General features: G+C 45.3%; 1 long non-coding RNA gene across 1 annotated transcript; it reads right to left on the minus strand.

The window, feature by feature from the left end:
- LOC138813149 (uncharacterized) lies at nt 1–27537 on the minus strand. The gene is made up of 3 exons (XR_011367735.1): nt 27409–27537; nt 1962–2033; nt 1–89 (listed from the first exon to the last, which is right to left on the minus strand). It is a non-coding gene; the product is annotated as an uncharacterized lncRNA (long non-coding RNA).
- Between the last annotated feature and the right edge of the window lie 210 nt (nt 27538–27747).

Genomic DNA, 27747 nt, shown 5'->3' on the forward strand with positions numbered 1-27747 from the left:
CACAATCGGGGAAGTATGTGTGACGTAAGCTGGCCAAGGGTCGTGTCTGTCAAGCAATTGCTGAGGGAGTCCAATGTTTTCTGTGAGTCCTAAGAGCGAAAGAAAATACAGGCAACTTAGACACTCACCTGCACAGCAATTCGCTTCTTCAAAGAATGAGAGGGCACTGGAACCCACATGTTGAAGTCTTCACCATTGTGCCCACCCCAGTCCTAGCTAGAATAAAATTTAGACTCTGCACTGAGCTGCTTCAGAACCCTATTCTGCACCCACTTATAAGCTATAAATCATAAACAAATTAAAGTCGTCTATAAAATTCTGTGTGGGGTGTGTGTGTGTGTGTGTGTGTGTGTGTGTGTGTGTGTGTGTGTGTGTGTGTGTGTGTGTGTGTGTGTGTGTGTGTGTGTGTGTGTGTGTGTGTGTGTGTGTGTGTGTGTGTGTGTGGTGTGTGTGTGTGTGTTGGTACTGGGGCTTAAACGCAGGGCACCATGCTCTCATTTGGCTTTTTTTTCTCAAGGCTGGCACTCTACCAACTGAAGCACACCTCCACTTCCATGTTTTTGCTGGTTAATTAGAGATAAGAGTCTTGTAGACTTTCTTTACTGAGCTGGCTTTGAACTATGATCCTCAGATCTCAATCTCCTGAGTAGCTAAGATTACAGGTCCTAGAGCTTTCTTGTGGAATCATCTAGCCATTCTTGTAAAGCCCTTAGAGTAATAAGCCATAAGCAATCACTGTTAACCTTTGGCTGCACTGTTTTTTATTGAATCCTTATTTTATCTTAAAAGGTAGTTAACAGCCTCCTTTAATGGGATGAGTTTGAGGAAGACAGCTCATACAACTGATTAGTGATAGGCTTGAACTCAGGCTCATAGACCCTGAAGGCTCCTCACTGGGAGTTGGTAGTGGAACTAGGTTGGGAGGAGTATACTTTACTAGAAATTCTGCCCATCAGTCACCTGTTCTTTTGCAGACATCAAATCATGGGCAGACTCATACTTCCTTTTATTCATTGGCAACCATTCTCTAGGTACCAGAAAAGCCTGCAAATTCCAGTCCTGTAGCTCCAGGACACATACATCTCCAGGCTTCAAGACCTGGATCTTGTCTGTAAAGAGATCTGTCAGCAGAGTGCACTGGTAAGATGCTGCTACCTCCCAACAAGAGTTGAGTGTTCTGCTCATGGAAGAAGGATGTGTAGCATTGCCTGTTGCTGGAAAAGGAGCCTGGGAGCTCTCCAGCACAGACTTATCCATTCTTCCTGGTTTCCTCAAGGCAAAGGCCCTGGCAGCTCATGCCCATAATCCTAGATACTCGGGGCATGACTGAGATCTGAGGATTGCAGCTGAAGTCAGCCCCGGCAAGAAAGTCTATGAGACTCTTTTTTTTTTTTTTTTTTTGGTCGGTCGTGGGGCTTGAACTCTGGGCCTGGGCGCTGTCCCTCAGGTCTTCAGCTCAAGGCAAGCACTCTACCACTTGAGCTACAGTGCCACTTCCGGTTTTCTTGTGGTTTATTGGAGATAGGAGTCTCACGGTCTCTCCTGCCCGGGCTGGCTTTGAACTGCGATCCTCAGATCTCAGCCTCCTGAGTAGCTAGGATTACAGGCGTGAGCCACCATCACCCGGCTGTCTATGAGACTCTTATCTCCAATTAACCACCCAACAGCCAGAAGTGGGGGTGTCATTTAAGTGGTAAAGTGCCAGCCTTGAGCTTAAAAAGACAAGCAAGAGCCTGAGGCCCTGAGTTCAAACCTCAGTACGAACGCACACACACACACACACACACACACATACACACACACACAAATACACACAAACACATAGTTTACTATCAGTGACCCTCTCGCATCTCCCACATATGCTGTGTTCTGTACCAGGACAAGAAGGAGTTTCCATGGAGCCCTGCCTCCTCCCACCCCCAACCAACCGAGCTTCCAAAGTTAGCACCCCCAATGCCGACCTTTCTTCAACTTTTTTGGATCCATTTTGTCACTCATCTTTATAGGTTTCCCCAGGTTCTAGATCCAAACACCTACGGGGGAAAAAAACATACACAGACTTGTTAAACAAAGGCTTCTTCACACTCATCTGAGAAGAAAAACCATCTGGGGTTCTGGAGTCCTCTGCTCTCTGCAAGTCAGTGGCACCGCTGACTCCCTCTCGGAGAAGGGGACATGCTTTGCAGAGGGCTAGAAGTGGCTGTGGAGCCTGACACTCAAGACACACTACCTGGCTGGTGTTCATTTCCGCATCCCCTAACTTGAAGGCCTGAATGCCACAGGCAGTGTGGAGGTTGATCCACAGAGGAAGATGGGAGGTGTGGGGAGGGAAGGCCCCATTTTAAAGCCAGGCCATCTTCTCTAAAGAGTCTGAGTATAATCATGTTCCCACACTGGAACTGGGGACCAGATAGGCAGGGTCCGCTACCAAGCATCAGTAGGTCCAAGCTCAAGGAGCCTGGATGCTCTCCACAGCAGGGCAGGTGGGAATTTGGTTGGAATTACAGTCAGTGGTTCTCCAGCTTGCAGGTGCAGCTAGCTACCTTGGAGAGCCTGCCTTGCCCCCTGCAGGGGGTCTTGATTTCATAACCACTAGTTAAACCAAAAGGAGCAGCGAAACAAAATTGGGGGCCTCCAGGTGTTGACCACCTGGACATCAGAAACAGTACCAGATGTTTTCAGTTCTTTCTCCATAACGCATTTATGCTGTCACATCCCAAAATCCAATGCAAAAGGGCTGTAGATTGGAACTGGAAGTGTGGCTCAAGTGATAGAGCATCAGTTTTGAATAATAAAAAGTCCTAAATTGAGGCCCTAAATTCAAGCACGCGCGCGCGCGCACACACACACACACACACACACACACACACACACACAGACTGCAGAGGATTTCTTACTAAGTTCCCAAATGTCCATGCCATTGGAAGTGACATTTTGAGAAGAATTACACTAACACGTTGCCTCTTAAATGTTGGCAAGTACTAAATGTGAGCTTGTAAAAGCAGATGTGTGAGCTCTACCTGCAAGAATTCGGATTCAGTAGGAGGTTTTTTTTGTTTTTTTTTGGTTTTTTTTTTTTTTTTTTTTTTTTTTTTTGGTATTGGTACTGGTGCTTGAACACAAGGCTTAGGTTTTAAAAGGCTCTGCATGTCCTTAACTTTTTTGCTCAAGGCTTGGTACTTTACCACTTGAGCCACTGCTTCACTTCCAACTTTTTGCTAATGACTGTATTCTTCCCAAGCTGGTTTCACATCTGGATCCTCAGATCTCAGCCCCCTAAGTAGCCAGGATTACAGGCATGAGCCACTGGCACCCAACTGAGAACTTGCTTCTTTAACTAATGAGCAAATAATGATTTTTCTTTCAACTATAATATATGTAGAGCTGACCTAGACATGGGTAAAACACTCTACCGCACCTACCCCCACCACGGGTAATTCCCAGGTTTCCCACCCTTTTTTTTTAAATCCTAGGCAAGAAACTATTGTGAAATGTTCATGAGTATGTCAAGAGTAACCTTAAATCTTAGTATTTTCATGAAGTAAATTATTTACATATTTGGACATCTTCTTCGAACACACCTAACAAAGGGTAGCATCCAGGGCCTCACTTATACTACCAGAAAAAGAGGAAAATGCTGTCTTTGTCGAATCTATTTAAATCCAGGTCCTCTGGACTACCCTATCCTGAGTCTCAGTGACAATTTTCCACAATATAGCTTTAATAGGATTCATGGTAGCATTTTTCTGAGGCTAGCAAGTAAATAATGCTCAAATGTTCTTCTAACTTGGAAACAGTTTCATGGGATGTGTGGGGGGGGGGGGATGAGGGGGTGTGTATGTGTGTGTGTACTGGTCCTGGGTCTTGAACTCTTGTACTCAAGGGACAGTACCCAGGCCCTGAGTTCACCCTACTAATTGAGCAACAGCTCCACTTCTGACTTTTGGTGTTAATTAGAGATAAGAATCTCACAGACTTCCCTGCCTGGACTGGCTTCAAACCAAGATCCTCAGATCTACTGAGTAACTAGGATTACAGGCATGCACCACCAGCTCTGGGCTCAGGACACTTTCAAAGTGGAATTGGAGGCATCCTATTTCTCTTTTCAAGACCTCCTTCTATCTGGGCACCAGTGGCTCACACATGTTAAGTCTGGCTACTCAGGAGCTGAAACTTGAAGGACCATAGCTCCAGGCCAGTTGAGACAGTTAAGTCTCTATCTCTGATTAACCAGCCAAAAAACATTCAACTAGAGATGCGGTCATGAGCAAGGAAGCTGAGCAGGAGAGAAACCTGAGACCCTGAGTTCAATCCCTCTGTCTCAGAAAGACCATTTAAGTTGGTCACCCCACGCCCTCCACCAACTCAACTTGCCTTCCATATTTGCAGGGCCGTTAGATGTATGCTTTCCCCCAGGTATACAATAGGATTAATCAAGCATGCCAGATGCTGGGAACACATTTTGAGGTGGTTATATTTAGACTTTGGATCATTTCGTTCATCCTTGCTTCTGTGTTTCTGTTGTATAGGAGAACCTCAGTTCTTAATAACTATGTTCCAACACCACTGTGTCTGAGTGACCCCATAGTCCACGTCATATTTCACAATGCCCCATGTGACTGATGAATCATGATATGCAATGGGAGTCTTTTTCATGCCTGCTACAGCAGGGACTACAAAACCTGACAAAGCTACAGGACAGATTGTTTGAGATTGTCTCAAAATGCATGAGGTAGCCTTGATTGTTTGAAAACAGCAAGAGATGCCTGGCTCACATCTGTAATCTTAGCGACTCAGGAGGCTGGGATCTAAGGATCACGATTCAAAGCCAGCCCAGGGTGAAGAAAGTGGCTCTTTATCTCCAATTAACCAGAAAAAAAATTGAGACAAGAGGCATGGCTCAAGTGGTAGAATACCAGCTGTGATTGAGTAGGGTGAACAAGAACTCAGGGCCCTGATTTTAAGTGAACACACACACACACACACACACACACACACACACACACACACATATTGCAAAGTGTGTCACCTGCTATTCTAAAAAACTAAATATTAGAAAATAGCTAAGTGTTATTATTAGCCAGGTTTGTGGCTCAGGTGGTGGAACCTCAGCCTTGAATAAAAAAGCTTGAGTATAAAGCAAGATGTCTATTTAGAGACAGAGAACAAAAAGACCTTTTCAATCCTTTCGCTGTTCTAAAACACAGGCTTTCGTTCAAGAATTATTTATTATGTACACCCATTGCTGCATTTCAGGGGCCTTTAAACATCCTAAAGAGACCAAGTACAGCTCTTCCTCCACCACTACGCGCCTGCACCAGAGCTAACTTAGACCAGAGGAGGAGAACCAAAGGCTTAAAGCCCCGAGCTAAAGAAATTGGCTGCCAAGGGGATTCTCACACAAAATGAATGATCTCACTCTGTCTGTGGCCACACTGCACCCTTATCTCAGGAAACCATCTGACAGAAGGATTTTGTGGGTTCTAGTCAGGGCTGATGGATTAGGGTATTGGCACAAGTCAACCCCACTCAGACATTTTGCCCTCCTAACCCTGTGAAAATAGTACTATTTCTTTGCATATAATGGTAAAGTGCTGTCTTTTTTGTGGGAAGGTTTGAACTTGGGGCTTCAGGTTTGCACAGTTTACCTGCTCAGCCAGTGCTCTATCACTTGAACCATGCCCCCAGCCCTGTTATTTGCCAGTTATTTTGGAGATGGAGACTAGTGAACTTCCCTCCTCAAGTTAGTCTTGAGCCTCTAGATCTCAGCCTCCTAAGTAGCTAGGGTTATAGGCATGAGCCATAGTCACCTGGCTGGGGATGTTATCTTAATTTAGGGTTTCCTATACTGTGTCCCATATTATGTAAGATGTTTGTATGTGTTGCTTAAAGGAGACAGGTTAGGGGGTATGGGAGGGGAGGGAGGTACATGTAATCCCTACTCAGCTACTCATAAGACAGAGACAAAAGAATCAAGATCCAAAGCAGGCTTGGGCCAAAAAAAAAAAAATCATACATTAGGCCCTGAGTTCAAAGCTCCAATATCACAAATAAAAATCACAATAAAAGCCCATGACAAGGGCCCCCAAACTTGGCCGAATGACTCTGCAGTATCTTCTAATCTCCTGTACTCGTGGATATTTATTCTCACTCATTCAATCATTCATTCATTCATTCATTGGGCAATGCATCTCAGGAGACCAGAAACCAATGAATCTCTGGGTGGATTCTGAAATAGCATCCTTACTCATTCCTCTGCACTCAACCTAAGTCGCACAGATAGACCTTTCACACTCTTCCCTGTACTATGTCTAAGTGTCTTGCCTGCCCTAGAAAGACTCACTTTCCTTCCATAAGAGCCTGATGTGAAGGCTGGTCTCATCTTGTGCATTTTCTCTTCCTCAGCCTTCCATTTCCTCCCCTGCCCTCTTGCCACGCCCTGTTTATTTTGAGCAGAAGAAGCTGCTGCCATTAAGGCTAGAAGTGTCTTGGAAAGCTTATCTTTGTTTTCTAGAGATATGAATCTGGGCCTGAATCAACTTAATGCAGTGTGTACTTTATGGGCCACGATCTAACAAGAGGCCCAGAAAGCCTCCACACCCCTGTGCAGAACACACTCCCTCCATTTCACACCTGGAACACACTGATCACACAATCACCCAGCTCTTCTCCATAACATCACTCTGCTTCACTTGTCTCCGTGTTGTGAACTTGAAATGGAAACCCTCCGTGCTGCCACCACCTGCTGGGTCCCAGACTGACCATATGGGAGAAAATGGCTGGGTCTGTCTTTCATGCCTGATGCTGAGGAGTATTGGGACTTGAAGGACTATTATTAGGCAGAGGAGATGAGGATAGGAGAAGCGAGTGGATCTTTCAAGAAAGAAGAGGCAGAGCTGAGAAGGTAGCTTAGTGGTAGAGTGCTTGCTTTGCATGCATGAGGCCCTGGGTTCGATTCCTCAGCACCACATAAGCAAAAGGAAAAAAAGCCAGAAGTGGTACTGTGGCTCAAGTGGTAGAGCGCTAGCCTTGAGCTGAAGAGCTGAGGGACAGCACCCAGGCCCAGAGTTCAGGCCCCACGACTGACCAAAAAAAAAAAAAAAAGAACAGCAAAAATCAAGAACTCTAACAACAACAGATGCTGGAGGGGATGTGGACAGAAAGGAACCTTACTTCATTGTTGATGGGAATGTAAACTTGTTCAACCACTTTGGAAAGCAGTATGGAGGTTCCTCAAAAGACTTCACATAGATCTCCCCTATGATCCAGCAATCCCACTTTTGGGCATTTACCCAAATGTTTACAAACAAGACCACACTAAAGCTACCAGCACAACTATGTTTATTGCAGCATTATTTACCATAGCTAAGATATGGAACCAACCCAGATGCCCCTCAGTAGATGAATGGATCAAGAAAATGTGGTATATATACACAATGGAATTCTATGCCTCCATCAGAAAGAATGACATTTCCCCATTTGTTAGGAAATGGAAAGGCTTGGAAAAAATTATATTAAGTGAAGTAAGCCAGGCCTAAAGAAACATAGGTCCCATGGTTTCCCTTATTTGCAATATCTAGTATAGGTATGAGTCAAGCGGAAAAGGTCAGATAATGTGATGTTAGGAAAACGAACCCTTAAATATGTATTTTAATGTTTTCGTTTCTTTCATGCATGTGTTTCTAACGCATTTATAAGATTATTTCTTTGTTGCTTTGTATGTCCCTCCCCCACAGTGTAACCCCCGCTTTCACTATATTTGATGTCAGTATAACATGTGGAGGAGATGGGGACAAACAAGTCGTTTAAGGATTCAGGTGGACCTGTTGCAACAATGAGAAGTACAAAATGTCATGTCAAAACCAGCTTTACAATGTCGGTGTGGGGGGGGAGGAGGGTATGATTGGGTGGGGGGAGGGGGGAGGCTGGGAAGGGAGGTGAAGGGTAAACAAAGGAGGAGGCTGCAATGCTTGGTAAGAAATGTATGCATTATCCTGCCCATGTAATTGTAACCCCTCTGTACAGTATGTTCTCAAATAAAATAAAATTAAATTAAATTAAAAAAAAAAGAAGAAGAAGAAGAAGAAGAAGAGGCAATCTCTGCCTATCTCTCCCTTCTCTTCACCATTTTCTCTCCCCACACATACACATTGCAAGAAAAGAGTCAGGCTGGTGAGCTGGGAGCTCATGCCTGTAATGCTATCTACTGAGGAGGTTGAGATGTGAGGATCACAGTTCAAAGCCAGTGCCAGGCAGGAAAGTCTGTGGACTCCTATCCCCAAAAAGCTGAAAGTGGATGTGTGGTTCAAGTGGTAAAACACTAGCCTTTATCTAAAAGCCAAGGAAGAGTGTGAAGGCCTTAGTTCAAGCCCCAGTACTGGTGCATACACACACACACACACACACACACACACACACACACACACACCTGAATTTTATGTTTATCCAAGGAATATTCAATCATAAATATTAAATCCCTATTTTAAGATGTGACTAAGAAAAATACTTCTTTTTCATGAAACAGAGGTACAGCCATATTACCTATAGACTTTCAAATTTAAAATTTTAATCTCTAGAACAAAACAATCACAGCCAAAGGACAGCTCTTCAGTGCCTTTTCTTCCCAAGTACCATTCAGAGTAGACTTGCACATTAATTGGGTAGGAAATGGGAAAGCTATAAAGAAGCAGGTTAATGAAAAGAACGGCCGAGGAGGGAGCCGGGGGTGGGGAGAAGGGAGGGGGAGGTTGGGGGGGGGGGAGAAGCAGGCTTATGCCTGTAATCCTAGCTACTGAAGAGGCTGAGATCTGAGGATCACAGCCCAAAGCCAGCCCAGGCAGAAAAGTCCTGGTTAGACTCTAATCTACAATTAACCACAAGTGAAGCTGTGGCTCAAAGTGGTAACATGCTAGCATTGAGGAAAAATAGCTCAGGGATAGTGCCCAGGCACTGAGTTCAAGCCCTACAACAAAGAGAAGAGAAGAGAAGAGAAGAGAAGAGAAGAGAAGAGAAGAGAAGAGAAGAGAAGAGAAGAGAAGAGAAGAGAAGAGAAGAGAAGAGAAGAGAAGAGAAGAGAAGAGAAGAGAAGAGAAGAGAAGAGAAGAGAAGAGAAGAGAAGAGAAGAGAAGAGAAGAGGGAAAGAAGGAAAGAAGGGAAGAAAGAAGGAAAGAAAGGAAGAAGGAAGAAAGGAAAGAAAGAAAGGAAGGAAGAAGGAAGAAAGGAAAGAAAGAAAGAAAGAAAGAAAGAAAGAAAGAAAGAAAGAAAGAAAGAAAGAAAGAAAGAAAGAAAGAAAGAAAGAAAGAAGGAGAAAGAAAGAAAGAAAGCAGGCAGGAAGGAAGGAAGGCAGGAAGGAAGGAAGGCAGGAAGGAAGGCAGGCAGGAAGGAAGGCAGGAAAGAACAAGACAAGGAAAGAAATAGCCCTACAACCTTATATTCAGGAAGCCAAAGATTGAAGCAATTTGTGCTGAGGACCCTTCTCCCTGCCTGACAGCTGGGTCACAAGCAAGGGTCTATGGAAATGTATGGCCACACAATGTCTAATCAATCAGATAAAGGAAGTCCTGTTGGGCTAGAACAATGAGGACCTTGTGAACCCACAGAACACATGAGGGGTTGAACAGCCAGTCATTTCCCAGGACTAGCCTTGATCAGTGGTCCAGCCCACCTTCTTCTCAAATGTTCAAAGCACTAGGAGTCCAAGCCGATATTGGCTTTGGAGAGAGAGACTTGCACTTGAGATTTTTTGTGGAATCAAAGAAATAAAATAGTCACCTTCTATAGGAATTAATTATTCCATCAACCGAAGACACAATATGACCACCATTGTTCCAGTTCGTGTAAGAAAAATACCTATGCCACACCTTGCACTTCCTGCAGAAGTTGATTCCCACTATGATTAAATCAAACTCTCCATTGTCTGGGGTGATTTGTCACCCCCGCATCATTAAAATGAATTGCCTACCATGCTAAAACGTGAAAATGAAAGAGTTTGACTGTGCTTGTTCCTGTGCACGCTCCTTCACACCCAGCAATAAACGGCATGTTAGGATCATTCACATAATGGAAATGAAACAAAAGAAAGATGCAGGATTGGGGGTGAAGGGCACTTTCAAAATTAGAAGATGGGAGTGATGGGGACTACCCATCCCACAAGCACAGTACCATACACCTCCCACACACATGGTCAGACCACTATGACTACTAGAAGACGGTGAGGGGGAAGCCAGGCAATTCACCACCATGCTGAGAAAAGCAATTCAGGATGTGTGTCAGGTTGACAATGGTCAACACCATAAACATAAACATACTGTTTATGTCCTCACCATCAAACTATGTGTTCTCATAATGCCAATGATAGATCATAGAAACCCTAAAAACCAATAACCATCACACAACTATTAATCTCACCATATGCTTACATGATCCTTTGGAAAGTACAGACCCTTTTGAATTTATCATTTTTTGCTCTAACATTGTATGTTCTCATGTTGTTAATCATTTCAGAGACTACTGGATAACCCATCAAGGGTTGAATCATAATTAATGGTGCTTCCACTGGGGATTTTAAGGTGTTTCCAAGGTTAGCCACTCTGAGCAGAGAGTTTCTTTCAACATGGAAAATACACTGATGTGCTCCTGGTTTTTATTAACCTCATTTTTTGAGATGCTCAGAAAGTGTTGGCTGCCAAAAGTTTCTAGTCTTCCACAGATCTTGGCATTGCCAAAGCCACTTTGTCTCAACCCTGTCAGGTGAGTTCTATCTCTCCTGCAGCCTCTTATAAGAAAAGACACACTGTAGTCTCTAGAGTTCTGGTCTACCAGTTCCAAAGTTGCCTAATTAGGCAGAAATTGAAACAGATTTCTGGCTCCCAACACTAACGCAAGGTAGGAGGACTTCATGGTAAAAGTAGCTTGGTTTCCATCCCCATCATCAAAGGATCAGGAATGGAATTAAAATTAGCATTAGAATCACTGGGTGCTGGTGGCTCATACCTATAATCCCAGCTACTCAAGAGGCTGAGATCTGAAGACAGGAAAGTCCATGAGATGCTTCCAGAGCACTACTCATTAGATAAATGGTACTGCCTTAGGAAACTTGCCCTGAAATCTCTAAGGGTCCTGTGCATGCAAGCTACTCACTTACATAGGAAACATGGAAACCTTGGACTCAGTGACTTGACTAAAGGTTTAACGTTAGGACATGAGACATGATCCTAAAAATAGGGCAAACAGAAATGGAAAGCCCTGAGTTCAAACTTTAGGTGGCTCCTTACTGAGTTTTTACCTCCCCCACATTTTTTATTAGCATCCGTTAGGGGATTTCATTTCGACCTGGATCAGACTCAGACTCCATCATTCCCCTTCCTTTCCATTCCTCCTTCCCAAACCAATTAAAACCACCTTTATTGTTCCATTACTGACACATACGTAAAGAGTTTTGACCCCCTCTACTCTCCTTCCTCTGACTGTGTTTAGCCTCTCCTCCTTCCACTAGTGCCCCCATCCAAACCAACCCTGTTTTACATCCCTATCCTATTTTTTAAGCGTAACCTATTTGTTCAAAGGGATTTCACCATAGTATTTCACACATGCATATATGGTATTTCGACCAGATTGATCTGGTGTACGCCCAGTTTCCCCACCCCCTATTGTCAACAGCTTTCAGTGAGTTTAGTTTTTCAATCTTCATTTGCAGATGCAGTTTATTTGGATACTGCTTACCTTCTAACTTTCTCTTTTTCTATACCACCATCCCCCTTCTAATTCCCTTAAACAACCCCACAATTACAAGCAGATTATGATCCTGCATGTGCTTGCGTACATGGTAAATAACTTGCCTTTGCGGGCGCATCCGCGCTCTTTCTCTCTCCTCTCTCTCTCTCTTTCTCATTCTTAAAGCTTTATTATTCCCACATGTGTAAAATGTGACTGGAGTATTTCCCTTGTGGGCTTCTGGTGAAAATGCACTGAGACACCACAGGGGAAGTGGCTGGCACCCCACAGGAGACAGCACCAATTCAAACATTTGCAGACATAATAGTCCAGGATTTGGGCTCTACTGAGAGGTAAAACTGAAACCCTGTCCAACAGGAAAAAGTCCATATGAACTAAACATGCTAAATTCCAGCTGAAGCTTTCTCCGATTTTCCTCCACACTTTCATTTCCATTCTCCACTGAGTCAGTATGCAGCCCACCCTGGCCCCTCCTATGAACCATAGCCAAATCTTGGCAACATCAAAAATTAAGTCACTTGGGTGTCCTATGTTGTCAGTGATTGTAGCTGCTTTTCCCCACTCCTGTATTTTCTTCACTCATAATGACTGTAAAATTATACATATGGCCTGAGCCCTCTACTCTTTTTGAGTCTCCTTCCATAGCCACAGGTTGGCATGGTGAGGACTGACTGCAGTCAAAACCTAAGGCTAGACTTACTTACCTTGTTCTGATCTCTTCTTCCATCAGAAAGCTCTTGCAAATCCCTGGTGCAGCTTATTTTACCAGGGGGCCCGGAAACAGGATGTAAAGTGCAATAGATAAAAATGGAATGTAACAAAGGTGGTAGTTCTAGAGAGAATAGACAGTGGAATATATAAACCTTGACCCTACAATCAAAGGCAAGAATAGTGCCCCAGGTGGTAGCTCACACCTGTAATCCCAGCTACTCAGGAGACAGCCATCATGAGAACAATAGTTCCAAGCCAGTCCAGGCAACAAGTCAGTGAGACTCCTATCTCAACTAGTAAACTTGGTATGGTGGTATATGCCTAACAACCAAGCTATATCATAGATGTAGTAAAATCATTGCAATTCAGGTAGGCCTTCAACAAAAATGTAAGACCTTATTTTAAAAAAATAACTAAGTCCAAAAGGCTGGAGGTTTGACTCAAGTGCTAATTGTCAAAGATCTGAGTTCAAACCCCAATATTACCAAAAAAAAAAAAAAAAAAAAAGTGAAAACAGCAAGGCTCCACTCCTTGGAGGTCACAAAATAGGTCACTCAAAATTAAGGAAATATCTGTCATTATTAGAGTCAAATGAATCATTCTAGGCACAACTATACACAGAGTACAGAGGGGAACATAACTGCTAGCCACAGAGAAAATGGGGGTGGTAACATGCCAGGAAATTATGAAGTTCTGACAAAAGGAGTTCTTGTTGAGTCGGAAATGCAATGAACTCAACAACAAAGGTTCTAATGTGTCTCCCCAACATGGTGGAAGGATGCACCAAATATTTTTAGCATCCGGGAATAGACCCTTCATGGGGAGTGGCATGTAGAAGTCCTCTCCCTAGCAGAGGCCCAGCCTCAGAGGGCCATAGGGGAACTAGTCTCTTCTTACTCTCCCCAAGAGCAACTGAGAGGAGAATTCCCCTATGTCCCCAATGCAATAATCCTGCTTTGAATAACACACACAGAAGAATTATAATAAGCATGAGCTCAGGACAGCCTAGGAACTTAGCTGTAGAAATCTTATCAAGCTAAACGTTCTCCCCTATAGAACAAGAGATAATGACAGGCACTCATGCTCCTTTGAGTGTCATGAAGATTTAATGAGATGATTTATAATAAGCATTGAGCACACAGTAGAGCCAATGGTAAGCATCTTTTACCATAGGCTGCTGTTACTGTTAATATGCATAATGGCCGTATCAACCACAGTGCCAAAACAAGATGGTCCGGAGTTCAAGCCTGGAAAAATAATAATAACAAAATTCATCTTGCCCAAAATGAGCCACTAAGCAGAAAACCGAAGAAGGGGTTTGGAGCAGGAGAAGATCAAAAGACACAGCTGTGCTCCATACCGTCCATCCCACCCCATTCGCACCATGTTTCAAGTCCCTGAGTTCTGTTCACACCATCTGCTCACCAAGAGAATACTCTGCAGTGCTGTTCCTGAACCAGGCAGAGTGGGGGCATGTGTGGCCCCCTGCTGCCACATATTGCACAAATGCACATGGGCATGTGTATCCATTAGCAAGATGTTCCTTCCCATAGTCCTTGGCATGAAAAAAAAGAGTCTACAAACTATGCGCTCTTGCGTGCATGAATAGAAGGCACTTGTGTGCACATGATATAATCTACACATGCATGTACCTGTGCAACTCTTCAAAGTCATCAGCTGTGTGTGCTGTGTACCTCATCTCCAGTTTTTGACATCCCTAACCTCAGCTGCATTCCTTCTCTCCTCTTGGGTCTCTTCAGCTCTAGTCTATAATGGTTTAACAAAATAAAACAGGGCCGAGAAGTGTCCCTGGATTCCTACTGGAATAAACTGGGATTTGGATATGCAAACAATGTTAAAGGGACTCATCAGGGTGGAGCAAAGAATTTGGAGTTAGGAAAGCTAGTTTGAACAGCCAGCTTTACTTCTTTATGTCTGATCTTGGAGCGATTCTCAAGTGATCTTGATCCTCAGTCTCCTCACGCTCAAGATAGGCAACATCTGCTTCATGAGTGATGAAGGTTGACCCAATTAATGTGGAAGTATCTGGTGATCCAAAAAGAGCCTCATAACTGCTGGCTTTCATGGTGAAGACAAGAACCCTGAGCTATCAGAATAAATTTTGCTCTGTTGTGGATGACCCAGTCTTGTTTTGGTTACAAGGAAGTTAAATAACATCACTACTGCTAAGGGTGAGGATGAGATGACTTCCTGAGACTTCAGAAATGTCGTATTATTCCGAGAGTGGCCCAGCCTACAGACTGAGGGTAGCTGGTGTGAGCACGGGGATCGCGTTCACACCTTGGTGAAGGCAGGATGGGACAAAAGTGTAACTAGTCTAGAAATTTATGTATTAACCCCTTAGGAAAGCTACGCTAAGGAGGGAATCTCCCTCCCAGAAGGAGTCATGAATGGAAAGCCTGGAATTCATTTCGCCCTGTCTCTCATGTCTCATGGCTTATCAGAATTTTTGGGAAACAAGGCCCGTGGGCCAAACAAAACATTCAGCAGCAGTTAGGCCACTAAGGCCTGTGACAGGTAGACTGCAACCTGCTTCCATGGGATCTCACCTCCTACTTGTCACATCCTTGTGAAATTCCCTCCCCTGGAATTCAGGATGCATCTAGGGATTTCACTTCTGAGAAATAATACAGTCAGTGTGCAAGGAGGTTGGCTTTGGACACTAGGTTATAAAACACTTTGACTTCCTCCTAGCTGGGCACAGCAGCAGCTCAAGTCTATATGGCTTATAGACTTCAACCAGTGTTGTGGCAGGCAGCTGCTATCCCATCTGGCAGGGAAGCACAAAGGCCAGGCACACTGATGTATACTGCCATCTCCAGCAAGCCCAGATCTTTCTAACCATGAAGCAAAACTCTACCTCAAAAATAACAAGTGAGAAGAGAAGCTTGGATGCATGGCTCAGGGTAAAGCAATTACCTAGCAACAAGGGCGAAGACCTGAGTTCAATCCCCACTACGCTGAAAAGATTTTTGCCTTCCATCTTGAGTGCTACCTTATGCATGCTTTGTTTTTCCTTCTGAGGGACGAGAGTTGCTAGTATGGGCATCATGTGACAAGGAAATGAGGGGAGTTCCCCACCAGCAGTCAGCCAGAAACCGGAGCTTAGGAAAAACTGGAAGTGACCAAGTAGAACTTGGGAATTAATCATCCTCCCATTGAACCTTATTTAAAGGGTCTGCCTAGACCTTCAAGTCAGGAAGATTGCTAACAATTACCCTTTTCCCCTTCCACACACATGTACACACACACACACACACACACACACACACACACACACACACACACACATCATTTCTATGAAAGAGGCTCAGGGGTAGGTTTTGAGGGTTTAAGAACACTAGTGCACAGTGAGTTCAAGGTCTCCACCTGCTTCTGGGCCCTGCTTGGCTGTGGGGGGCTATGAATAAGAGGTTGCCAGCCTGGGGCCTGGAGCCTCATATCAGAGTCTCACAGGGTCCCCTGACTCACTCATCACCCTAGAACTCAAGCATGAAGAAGCTATTTGTTGGGTGCGGTGGACCTAGAACAGCATCTATTATCTTTCAAGTGATCCTTTCAATTTTCTGAAGTTTACTGTGTCTTTAACACCACTGACTGATCGACATTTTATTAATTTACTAATTAATTAGCTAAGTATCTAGTTCATTGATTTACTGGTTACTTGGCTAATTATCAATTGATTAATCGATATATTTATTTGCTTATTTATTTTGGCAGTGTTGAGGTTTTTTACTCCGGCTCTTGAGCTTGCTGGGATCCATGCCCCCAGCCCTTGAGCAATACTTAGTAAAGAAAAATCCCTTCCGTCCCCCCCAGTAGCTACTGAGGTGACCTCCAGTCACCTCCTTCAGAGGTGGCAGTACTCACAGGTCACCTCAACCTGGTTCCTAACTTCGTAGGAAGAGATTTCAAGAGCCATGTTGGGGACAGGCTAGTCCCTTCCATCCCTCCCCCTCCCCCTTCACCTTGCCTCTCCATGCTGCTGTTTCCTGGGGTGCCTGGCCCAGCGTCTCCCAGCAGGAGCCCGCCTGCATGTCCCAGGGCCTCAGGCCCTTCAGGCCCCAAGAACTGGAATGCACTAAGATTTCCCAACATCCCACCAAATGAGTTCCTTATGAGCCCAACTTCTGGGTTTATACAAAACCGACAAAATACTGCCAGCCCTGACCTTCAAAAACTCAGCGTGTCCTCATTCCTGAGTGCCTTCCAAAAGGAGCAAAGCTAACTTTTGCCCTCTAGGGTGGGAAATGTGAAAACTCCAACCTCAGTGGTGAGTCTAGACCACAATAAACCCCTCCCAGGCTGGAAGCCCCTGCTGAGCAGGCCCTGACCCAGCTTGCCATCCACAGAGTGAAAACTGCGGGCACAGGAGGTGCTCCGGCCGACCCTGCTCTGGGCTCCCTTGGCAGCCGCCCTAAACCTATTTCTACCCATTGAAGCTGCAGCCTCGGAGCCAGAAATCTGGAAGAATTTAACACCCAGTCAATGCAGACACAGGAAAACAGTGTTCAAAGTAAATACTGGAATCCCTCCCTCATCCTCCAGCAGGAATGTGCAGCCGGCAGGGTCTGAGCTCAACAGCTTCTCAGAAAAGGCCCAGCTAAGCCACTCTGCTTTCGGGCTGCAGACAGGGAGGGAGGGTGGGCCCTAGGATCTTGGCTCACACAGGCTAAGGGCTCAGCTCACATGGCTCCCCCTCACTGTCCCCCACTTCCTTTGGAAGTTCTGTCTGCAGCTTCTGAAGTGCTGCTGTTCTTCCCAGGATCTGACCTTCAGAAGGGCAGGCAAAGGAAGCAGAGCGCCCTCCTGCCCGGAGAAGGGGCTCAGGATGCACTGGGACTTTCCATTTCCTTTGCCACCCCGAGGCTGTGAAAGAGTCACTTTTCCTTGGGAAGAAAGAAGGCTCTGTGTTGTGGGAGGGGAGGCGCAGTAAGCTGTGGCCCCCACGCCAGAAGATGTGTGCGCTCAGCTCCATGGGATGTGGCCACCAACATTCATTTCCCTCTGACCAAGCATTAACGAATTCCATCTCCCCCAAGCCATATGCCAAGGGCCCCGCCCCACTTCCTCTAACTCTGGAAAGAGACGAGGGAAGGATTGGCCTTATCCAGGGAAAGTAGATCTCACAAGTCATTTCACAGGAATCATCTGTGTCTATGATCCCTGTGCCTAAAGTGAAGCCCACATTCTCCTCACATAGTTGCCAGCCCTATACTCACACCTATAATCCCAGCCACTCAGGAAGCTGAGATCCAGAGAATTGTGGTTCAGGAAGCCCAACTAGGCAGCGAAGTCTGAGAGATGCCTTCCTCAATTAACCAGCATAAAGCCAAGCTAGAGGCATTACTCAAGTGGTAGAACACCAGCAGTGAGTAAGAAAGCCGAGCAATATCCTGAGGCCCTGAGTTCAAACCAAAACAGGAAAAGAAAGAGAAAGAAAAGAGAGAGAGAGAGAGAGAGAGAGAAAGTGAGAGAGAAAGAGAGAAAGAAAGAGAGAGAAAAAAAGAAAAAGAAAGAAAGAAAGAAAGAAAGAAAGAAAGAAAGAAAGAAAGAAAGAAAGAAAAAGAAAGGAAGGAAGGAGTGAGAGAGGAAGGGAGGAGGAGGAAGGAGGGGAAGGAGGAAGGAAGGGAAGGAAAAAAGGAAAAAAAAAAGGAAGGAAAAATGGACACCTGAACCAAATGGTTTGAAGAGTTCTCACACAGTCCCAGTGCAGGAGAAAACCCCTGTAAGTTAGAACTGGTTCAAGAAGAAAGCAAGATGGCCACTGACTGCTATGGTTTCAGTCTTCATCAAAACTTAACAAGTCCGGCAGCAGTGGATCACACTTGTGATCCTAGTTACTCAGGAGTCTGAGATCTGAGTATTACTAGAGTTTCCAGGAAGGAGAGTCCACGAGACTCCTACCAACAATTAACCACTACAAAGCTGGAAGTGGAGATGTAGCTCAAGTGGTAGAGCACTAGCCTTGAGCAAAATAGCTCAGGGACAAACCCAGGCCCTTAGTTCAAGCCCCAGACTAGTTTTGTGGGGGTTTTTTTGTTTGTTTGTTTTGGTTTTTTGTGGGTCTGGTTGTGGGGCCTGAACTCTGGGCCTGAGTGCTGCCCCTCAGCTCTTCAGCTCAAGGCTAGCACTCTACCACTTGAGCCACAGTGCCACTTCCAGCTTTTTTTTTTCTTTTTGCTTATGTGGGGCTGAGGAATCGAACCCAGGGCCTCATGCATGCAAGGCAAGTGCTCTACCACTGAGTCACCTTCCCAGCCCCTTGTGGGTTTTTTTTTTAATCTCACATTAAAATTTGATCCCCACAGGCAGGTACAGTATTAGGAATGGTTAGGTCATGTCGTTAGGGCTCAGCTTTCATAGATGGACGGACTGATGTATGGCTATCTTGCAGGTGAGTCTGTTATGAAAGCCTGCTTGGTGGGGCCCACTGGAATATCAGTGCCATGCTCTTGAACTCCCAGGTCCACAACAAGGAGCCGACTTCTAGTCTTTATAAATGAACAGCCTCAGTCATTTTGTTATAGCAGCTGAAAACAAACTGACACAGCCACACAGCCACTTTGCCTTCCAAAGCTCTGCGTATAGTCCAGCTCAGTGGAGGTGCTGCCGAGAACTTTAGAGCAGTGAATCAGAGCTGTCCAAAGAGGGCGAAGGGCCCCACATTCTCTCTCAGGCACTTTCTACTTTCCCACCTGGGTACCCTAAGATTCATGTCCTGAGTCCCAACACAAGTGCCTCTGGCCTTGAGATCTTTCCTGAACTCCCGGGCTCACCATCCAAGCTTGTAGGACATCCCTTCATGGATATTTTCTAGGGTCCTCTCACCTACCCTTGTTCAGCTGGACTTTGAACACCCTCTCCCCCATCACATCCCAAACTGCTCTTCCGCTGGTTTTCCGTTTTATCAAATAACACCAGTAATGAACTAGAAGTCTTTCCTGCTTTCCCTCAAGTTCCAATCTATCAGCAAGTCATGCCAAGCCCACCTGTAGAAGTATTCTAAGCCCATTATCTCTTCTCTATACAGAGACAACACTACCGATGCAACAACAAACAAGGCCTCAGACTGTGGGAACCTGTGTCTCACCTACATAGAGTTCTTAGCAAACCTATGAGTTCAGTGTAATAGTGTCCCCACTCACCGATGTTGACATTGAGACATGGAAAAGTGTGGTGACTCGCTCAAAGCCTCATGTCTATGATGATGGACAGGACTTGGAGATGAGCAGCTGGCACCAGGATCCCTGTGACCAAATACCGTGCTCCCACGGCTACCTCCATGTCCACCTAGATAATTCCACAGCCTTCCAGTTGGCTTTTCCTGCTTCCACTCTGGCCCCCATATAATTTATTTATAAATAAAACTGCACAGGCTGAGTGCCAGTGTTTTTAGCCACGCACCAATAGAGCTCATGACTGTAAGCCTAGCTATTCAGGAGGCTGTGGTTTGAAGCCAGCCATGGCAGGAAAAATCTGTGAGACTCTTTTCTCCCATTAACCAGCAAAAAGCTGGAAGTGGGGCTTTGGCTCAAGTGGTAAAGTACTAATCTTGAGTTAAAAGGCTCAGGAGTAGCAGCCATGCCCTGAGTTCAAGCCCTAGGACTGGCACACACACAAAAAAAAAATTTTTTTAAAGATTTAAAAATTCTTGAGGAAGAAAAGGGACAAAGCAGTTATCATTCTTCAAATTAAAATGCATTTCAACATTATTGAAGCATAAGCTACAAAGAGTAGCTACAGTTAAAGCGGAAGCTAAGACTAGGTAGTAGTAAGTCAGCCTGAACAAATTCAAGGCACACGTGATGCCCTTAGGAAACTTCAAACTGGTGGCCAACTATAGCTGCCATGTGGGTGGGGGTGAAAGAGTTGGAGTAAGGGTTGGAGATTACCAACAGAAGTAGGGGTGCCTGATGCTGCCTGCTTCCTCTGCCTACAACATTCATGCTTACAGTCTGTCCTGACCTTACAAGCATCACAGTGACTATTGTTTTTGAGTAGAGAGTGGCAGCAGCATCTTAGCTTTGGAAGGATGCCTGTGGCAGAGATTTAGAGCTGTCTATGCCATCCGAAGGAGAGCATTTGCTCCATTACTGCCTACTGGAAGGCAGTTGTTCAGTCAAAAGCTCTACCTCCCAACACTCTTGCTTCCTCTTGCTTTCTACTTAGATGGAGTTCTGTGTCTGATTTCTTGCAACCTGCAATGCTGCTCATTAAAAAAACAAAAAAAACAAAACAAAACAAAACAAAAACAGACTTCACTTAGTTTCTGCATTTAGAAGTCAAGGTCCCCTGAGACTGCAGAGTGACACATGGAAGGGACCTAGATCTCCGAGTCACTGCACAGGAACCAATCATTAAGTATCCAGCTAAATTTGGGAGTGAGAAATAAACTTCGCTTATATTAAGTCACTGAGACATGGGGAATTGCGGTGGTAGCATCTAGGAAAAAAAAGAGAGATTCCTGGAATCTAATAAAGATGAATATAATCTAGGGCTGAGAGGCTAGCTCACATGGTAGAGCAACCCTACCTAAGAAGCCTGATGCCCTGAGTTCAAAGCCAAGTACCATCAAAAGAAGAGAAAAAAAGATTATGTCTTCACCATGATAATAAACTGGAGAGCCAACAAAACAGGAGGCAGAGATCACTGAAGAAGCTTTCCCAAGTAAGGGGAAAATATAAAAGTCTAAATAAAGAAAATGTCAAGCAGAATGGGGTGGAAAGGGCCACTGTGGTCAGAATGACCTGGGCAAGGGAAGATGAGCAAGGGATCTGGGCTAAACCCAGGTCTCTGACTCTGGCGATGGGATAAGCAACAGAGAAGGAAGAGTAGGTTCAAACATTGGATTCTCTGTCACATCTTGAACATTGTAGAAACCAAGGAAGAAATTTGTCATACAAACCTGGAGTCCCAAAATGGTGGCCATAAATGATGTCAATTTAGTAGAAGGTGCTAAGATTGACATATTCCACACTTGCACAGAATGAACTGCAAAGAGAGATGATGTGTTTAGACACAAAAGGTGAAGAGAAACCTGAAGGGAAATTAAGAACCACCAGAGAGATGGAGGCCAAAGAGGACACGTGTCATCTTGGAAAGCTAAGAGAAAAAGCCAAGGAGAAAGATGCCAAGGGGTATGAATACCTGACCAGACACAGCCAGGGTAGGAGAGTGTAGCTCAAGGGGTAGAGTACCTACCTGGCAATGCAAAGCTCCAAATTCAATCCCTAGAATACCCCAAAAATTTAAAACTCAAGGACCAAATGTATTCATTTAAGTTGACATCAGAAGGTCATGGTCAGGAAATGACAGCAAACAAGCCGAAAGTTCAAGTTCAAGTTCAAAAGGACTGGAATGGAAGAACAAACCACAAATGATGGCTTCACACCTAAAGATGTCACCTTCCTCATGAATCTGTCACTATAGAATTTTGAGATAGAACCACACAGGAGTGAACAACTTCTAGTCCACAGGCCATATAAGACCCTCAAATCATTGGGTACATGGCTAGGTGGTGACCAAGATGTTAGGATCAAGATTTGAAGCCAGCCTAGGCAGGAAAGAATATGAGACTCTTAGCTCCAAATTAACTCCAAAAAAAAACAACAGCCCAAAGTGGAGATAGCTCAAGTGGTAGAGTGATAGCCTTGAGCACAAAGCTCAAGGACAGTACCCAGGCTTTGAGTTCAAGCTCCAGGACCAGCACTCACACACACACACACACACACACACACACACACACACACACACACACACACACACACATCATTTGATACATGATGGAGCAGACACATGTTCCTTGCAATCTGTCAGCATCCCATCTGTCTATATTGATCATTTCGTATGGCCCTCAAATGATGACAGAAATATCCAAATGACTCTTGGCAGAAAAAAAGGCTCTCCATTCCTAAAAGAGACAAAATGGGCTTCAGAAAAAGTAAATCATTTTTTCTAAAAAGTAAGGTTAGAAGATTAGAATTTAAAACCAACAGAGAAAAAGGATGCATGTTTTCTCTAATATACAGAAGTGAGGTCTAACGTAAATACAGATATGTCAACATATACAGGATCATATGCATATTCACACAAATGTACATGCACACATGCATATACAGACTAAAGTATATGTAGGGTAGACTTTCTGTGGTGTAGCTCCTTTGAATAACTAACTAACCCTCTAACAAAATGAATACGAGAAAGCTGTTTCTTGAAGTGTCAGGTAAGTAAGGTCAATGGGAAGGGGGTAGAAAAATGAAGAGAGCAAGGGTAAGAGAATGCAGTCATAATATTCAATGTACATATGTGAACATGGAACTAGGAAAATTGAGGGGAAGGATGGGGTTGGGAGAGATGAGGGAGAATGATGAAAGAGGTGACCTTCATTGATCAAGATGCATTGTACTCATGTTGAATTGCAGCTCCTTTATACAACCACTTAAAGGTAACTTTTAAATTAAAAATTAGCTGGCTGCTGGTGGCTCACAGGAATCCTAGCTAGGGGCTGGGAAGGTGGCTCAGTGGTAGAGTGCTTGCCTTGCATGCATGAGGCCCTGGGTTCGATTCCTCAGCACCACATAAGCAAAAAGATAAAATCCGGCAGTGGTGCTGTGGCTCAAGTGGTAGAGTGCTAGCCTTGAGCTGAAGAGCTGAGGGACAGCACCCAGGCCCAGAGTTCAGGCCCCATGACCAGACCCCCCCCCCATAAAAAAAAGAATCCTAGCTACTCAGGAGACTGAGATCTGAGAATAGTTGGTTCAAAACAAGCCCAAGTAGAGAAGTCCATGAGAATCTTATCCAATTAACTGTCAAAAAAAAAAAAAAAGCCAGAAGTGGCACTGTGGCTCAAATGGAAGAGCACTATCCTTGAGCAACAAAAATCTTAGGGACAGCGCCCAGCCCAAGTTCAAGCCCTAGAATCCATGCCTTAAAAAAAAAAAAAAAAATATATATATATATATATATACATATATCATATATATGTATATATATATATATATACATACAAAATTCAAAAAACTGTTAACTAATACTTTATAATTGTACATATAGAAATCCAAAGTAATCACAAATGAAGCAGTAGAATTAGTGAGTTTAGCAAGTTTACTAGATCAAAGAGCAACATTAAAAGATAGTTTTGAGATGGGCACTGGTGGCTCACGCCTATAATCCCAGATACACAGAAGGCTGAGATCCGAGGGTCATGGTTCGAAAAACCAGCTTTTGCAGTAAAGTCCATGAGCCTCTCATCTCCAATAAACTACTCAGAAAAGCCCAGAAGTGGTGCTGTGGCTCAAGTGGTAGAGTGCTAGCCTTGAACAGAAGCAGCTGGGGGACAGCGCCCAGCCCCTGAGTTCAAGCCCCAGGACCCTCAAAAAAATTAAAACTCAGGGCTTTGAGATACTCTACCACTTGAGCCAAGTCTCCAGCCCAGCTTCTTGCTGGTTAATTGGAGATGGAATCTCAATGACTTTTTCTGCCCAAACCTCAATCCTCCAGACCTCGGCCTGGAAGAGAGAGTAGGAGAGAAGCAAGGAGAAAACAGAGCACGTGAGGGCTCTTTGCGAATGTGACTGCAAAGGCTGTCCATGTCCTTCCAACAGCCTGCACCTCTCAAAAAAAAAACAACCAGACTTGGCCATTAGCCACTGCCTTTGAGACTGTAATTAGCAAGTTGGCCAATGTCTCTCTAAGGCCAGAAGTATTTAGAATCAGAACAAAATCATCCCTTCCCATGTTCCTAAAACTCGTAAGAATCACAAAGGTAGAATAAATATTTGTTTTAGAAATAAACAATGAAAACTGGAGCTCAAAATAGGCTAAATATTTCCCAGACAACAGGCCTGACCTGCGGCACATTCCTGGTGTCTGGTTTCAACCAGGCACTTGCTGAAACTCTGCCAGGGTTTCCTCCTCTCTCTGTACCTTCCTGGCACATTCCACACAGAAATGCCCTCTCTGAGCCATGGACTTTGCTGTCCAGCTGCCATCTTTGCTATCTCCTGGGCAGGAACCATCAGGCGCTCAACTGGCCATTCTAACACCCTCTCCTGAGAGTCTCTCTCTCTCTCTCTCTCTCTCTCTCTCTCTCTCTCTCTCTCTCTCTCTCTCTCTCTCTCTCTCTCTCTCTCTTCTCTCTCTTCTGTTGTCAGAAACGGATATGAGTACCCTGAGGACAGTGAGAACCAGGGAAGTCCCGAAGGCCCAGGGTGCAGGCTTGGGGTTGGGGGGGGGGGTAATGGGGAGGGTCCAGACAGTGATGGGCAGTTGGTGAAAAAGTCCGCATTGAGATGGTGCCGTCTGACCAGCTGAGGTCCGCCTGGGCGGAAGCAGGCAGAGAGCCTGCTCAAGCAGAGGTTGGACAGGGCGTAGGGACCAAGAGCCATCATCATTTAGGATATGCATAGAAGCTCAGGACTCCTATGTTTGTTGTCAGTGCTGAGTCTGAGTCCTGATTCTGGCTTTTACCAGCTGTGTGAACCTGGACAGGCCTTTCTTTGTCCTCCTTCTCTGGTGAGATGTTCTGAGCATGAGAATGGGGCTGGAGATGTGACCAGGCAGGGAGAAAGCCTCAAGGCCAGGCAAGCCAGCAGACATCTGAACATCATAAATGTATCCTGAGCCTGTCTAAGGTGAAGACTCGCATCTGGCCTGGGTGTGGCCCCTGGAGGAAGGATGGATATGTCTGAGCGGGACATGGACCTCCCTGAAGCATTGGCTGTCTGCTCTAAGCTTGCTTCTTTGTCCCTTCCTGGGCTCTTGGTGCCAACTTCTGAGTGACCGCACTGAAACTTCAACCCTAGCAAGCTACAGGGGAGCAAGCCCTGGGCAGATGACGGCCCCTGGCCCTCATTTCCCACCTCCTTTCTCCAGTAACTCACCCTCGCTCTGGCAGGCCTCCCTCACCAGTGGTTCCCAAATCTCCCTCTCCGCTGCACTCCTTCCTACTTGCAAACATTCCCAAGTCTCCCTCCCCTAAAACATTCTTTCCTTGACCCCAAGCTTCCCTTCCTTCTATTTTTCTCCTTTTCTCTTCGCAACTCTCCAGAGGATCACTGTCCCAACGGCGCTTTCCCCGAATTCCTCAATCCCCTTGACCTAGGGTCCTTCTGGCTTCTGGCAGATGGGCCGGAGGATCTGGAGGGCTGACATGTAAACAGAAAGAGTTGCTATGGGGGAATGGAGATGCCCCAACACACACACACACACACACACACACACACACACCAGGATCCTGACACACACACACACACATAGAAATCCTGGCATACACACTCATAGATACACATAGAAATACACAGACACACAGCAACCCCAAGAGAAACACAGACAGATCCAACCCAGATACACACAGACACACACACATATGTAGATATTCGTACATGCAAACACACAGCAGCCCACTTTAATATGGCTGCCAAAGACCCCATACTTTGCACAGAGATGAGGGGGGAGCCCAGAGCCATCCACTGTGTGCTGACACAGTGCTGGGCATGAGGACTCTAGACCCCTAATGTTGCAGCCCAGGAGGAGGAGAAAGGTCCTAGAATTGCTAGGGCAGGGTGGGGACCAGGTGCCGTGGGCCTGAGCTGGAAGGGAAGGTCTCTCTGTGCCCTGCCTGAGTCCCAGAACTGAGTGAGAAGAAATGCAGCAGGGAGGGTGACAATGTGAGTAGGGGTCGTGGAGAAAGACTGACCTTGAGACCCACGAGGCCAGCTGAGCTTTCGGCAGCCTGCTCTCTCACCAGCCCAGTCAGTGCTCACCAGTCAAGATAGGGGCAGTGTTTAAATTTGAACCCAGGCCTTCCATATTCCAATTTCCTTAACCAACTTCTATTTCTCTCTCACACACTGACTCAACATCACTGGAGTCAATCTGGAGACAGCCATGTGAGGTCTCCAGGGATCCTGGACCCCAAAATCCTAGCCCGGAGTGGGAGCCTTGGGTGCTGGCCCAGACTTTGCAATCCCGGGTTAGAAGGGTGATTCATCCATCCACAGAGGCAAAGTCTCCTCCTGACTCCTCCCCAACCCCATCTGTGTACCCAGCTGCCTTTATAAAGTTGTTCATAAGGTTTGATTACAAAGCCTCATATTAACTTTTTATTTTACTTACTGGTATCCTCTGTGTGTGTGTGTGTGTGTTTGTGTTTGTGTATGTGTGTGTATATGTGTGTGTGTGTGCATATGTATACATGCACACATGCCAGGCTGAACTCAGAGCCTGGATGTTGTCCTTAAGCTTTTTTGTTGAAGGTTAGCCCTCTACCATTTGAGCCACAGTTCTACTTCTGGTTTGTTGTTGTTGTTTTGGTAGTTAATTGTAGATAAGTCTCACAGACTTTCCTGTCTAGGCTGGCTTCGAACTTTCACCCTCAGATTGCAGCCTCCTGAGTAAATAGAATTTCAGGTGTGAGACACTAGTGACTAGCCTGCTCACTATGGTCTTAGTAAGAAAGACCTTGACCAAGTGCTAGCTGAATATTTTGGTTCTGTGTTCTGCTGAGCTTTAGCCACACATTTGCGAAGGACCTGGTGATAGAATACCCTCAATTCCATCTCTCCAGGGAAAACACACCTTCCTACACTTTTGTGTTTTGTTTTCTTTAAGAAATAGAGTCATCAGCCCTGGCTGCACAGTACAATCACCTGACCACTTTTATAAATATACCAACCCTGAGGGCTCTGCGGACCAAGGAAATCAGAATTCAGGGGATGAGAGCAGGGCTTGGTTTAACAGTCTCAGGGGTAATGTGGGGACCTGGATTGTGACCCGTTGGAAGGTAAGGAATGTGGAGACTGGAAACCCTTTCACAAGCAGATGGACTGTCCTTCAGTGGCAGGTATGACCTTCGCAAAGTTGAGCTACCTGTTTACCATCAGTCTGTGGAGAGAGCAGATGTTCCAGCTAAGGAAGGAAGGCCCTGCCCCAGACTGCTACCTGAGAAGTATCTGTTTTTTCTCATTCTTCCTGGCCACCTCTTCTTGGGGCTTACTTCTTGTCTCCAGCTGTCCCTGGCATTCCCATGTCCCCCTTCTCTTTGCTGCAGCCAATCATCCTCTTGCTACTGCCTGGAGGTAATGGAGCTGCCAAGTGACATTGTGACATCACCAGTTACCATGCTGACATCTCACCCTGCGCCTGCTGCCCTTGGTCTCCCCACCTTGGGGAGCCCTGGTTTAGGAGAGGCAGTGAGTGATCAGTAGTGGATTTTGGAGTGATCATCCCTCCCCTTGGAATGAAAAGACTAGGTCATGTGGGGCACACACAACAGAAGTA

This window comes from Dipodomys merriami, unplaced genomic scaffold (genome assembly GCF_024711535.1).
Source record: "Dipodomys merriami isolate MVZ:Mamm:240054 unplaced genomic scaffold, mDipMer1.0.p SCAF_59, whole genome shotgun sequence".
Lineage (NCBI taxonomy): Eukaryota > Metazoa > Chordata > Mammalia > Rodentia > Heteromyidae > Dipodomys > Dipodomys merriami.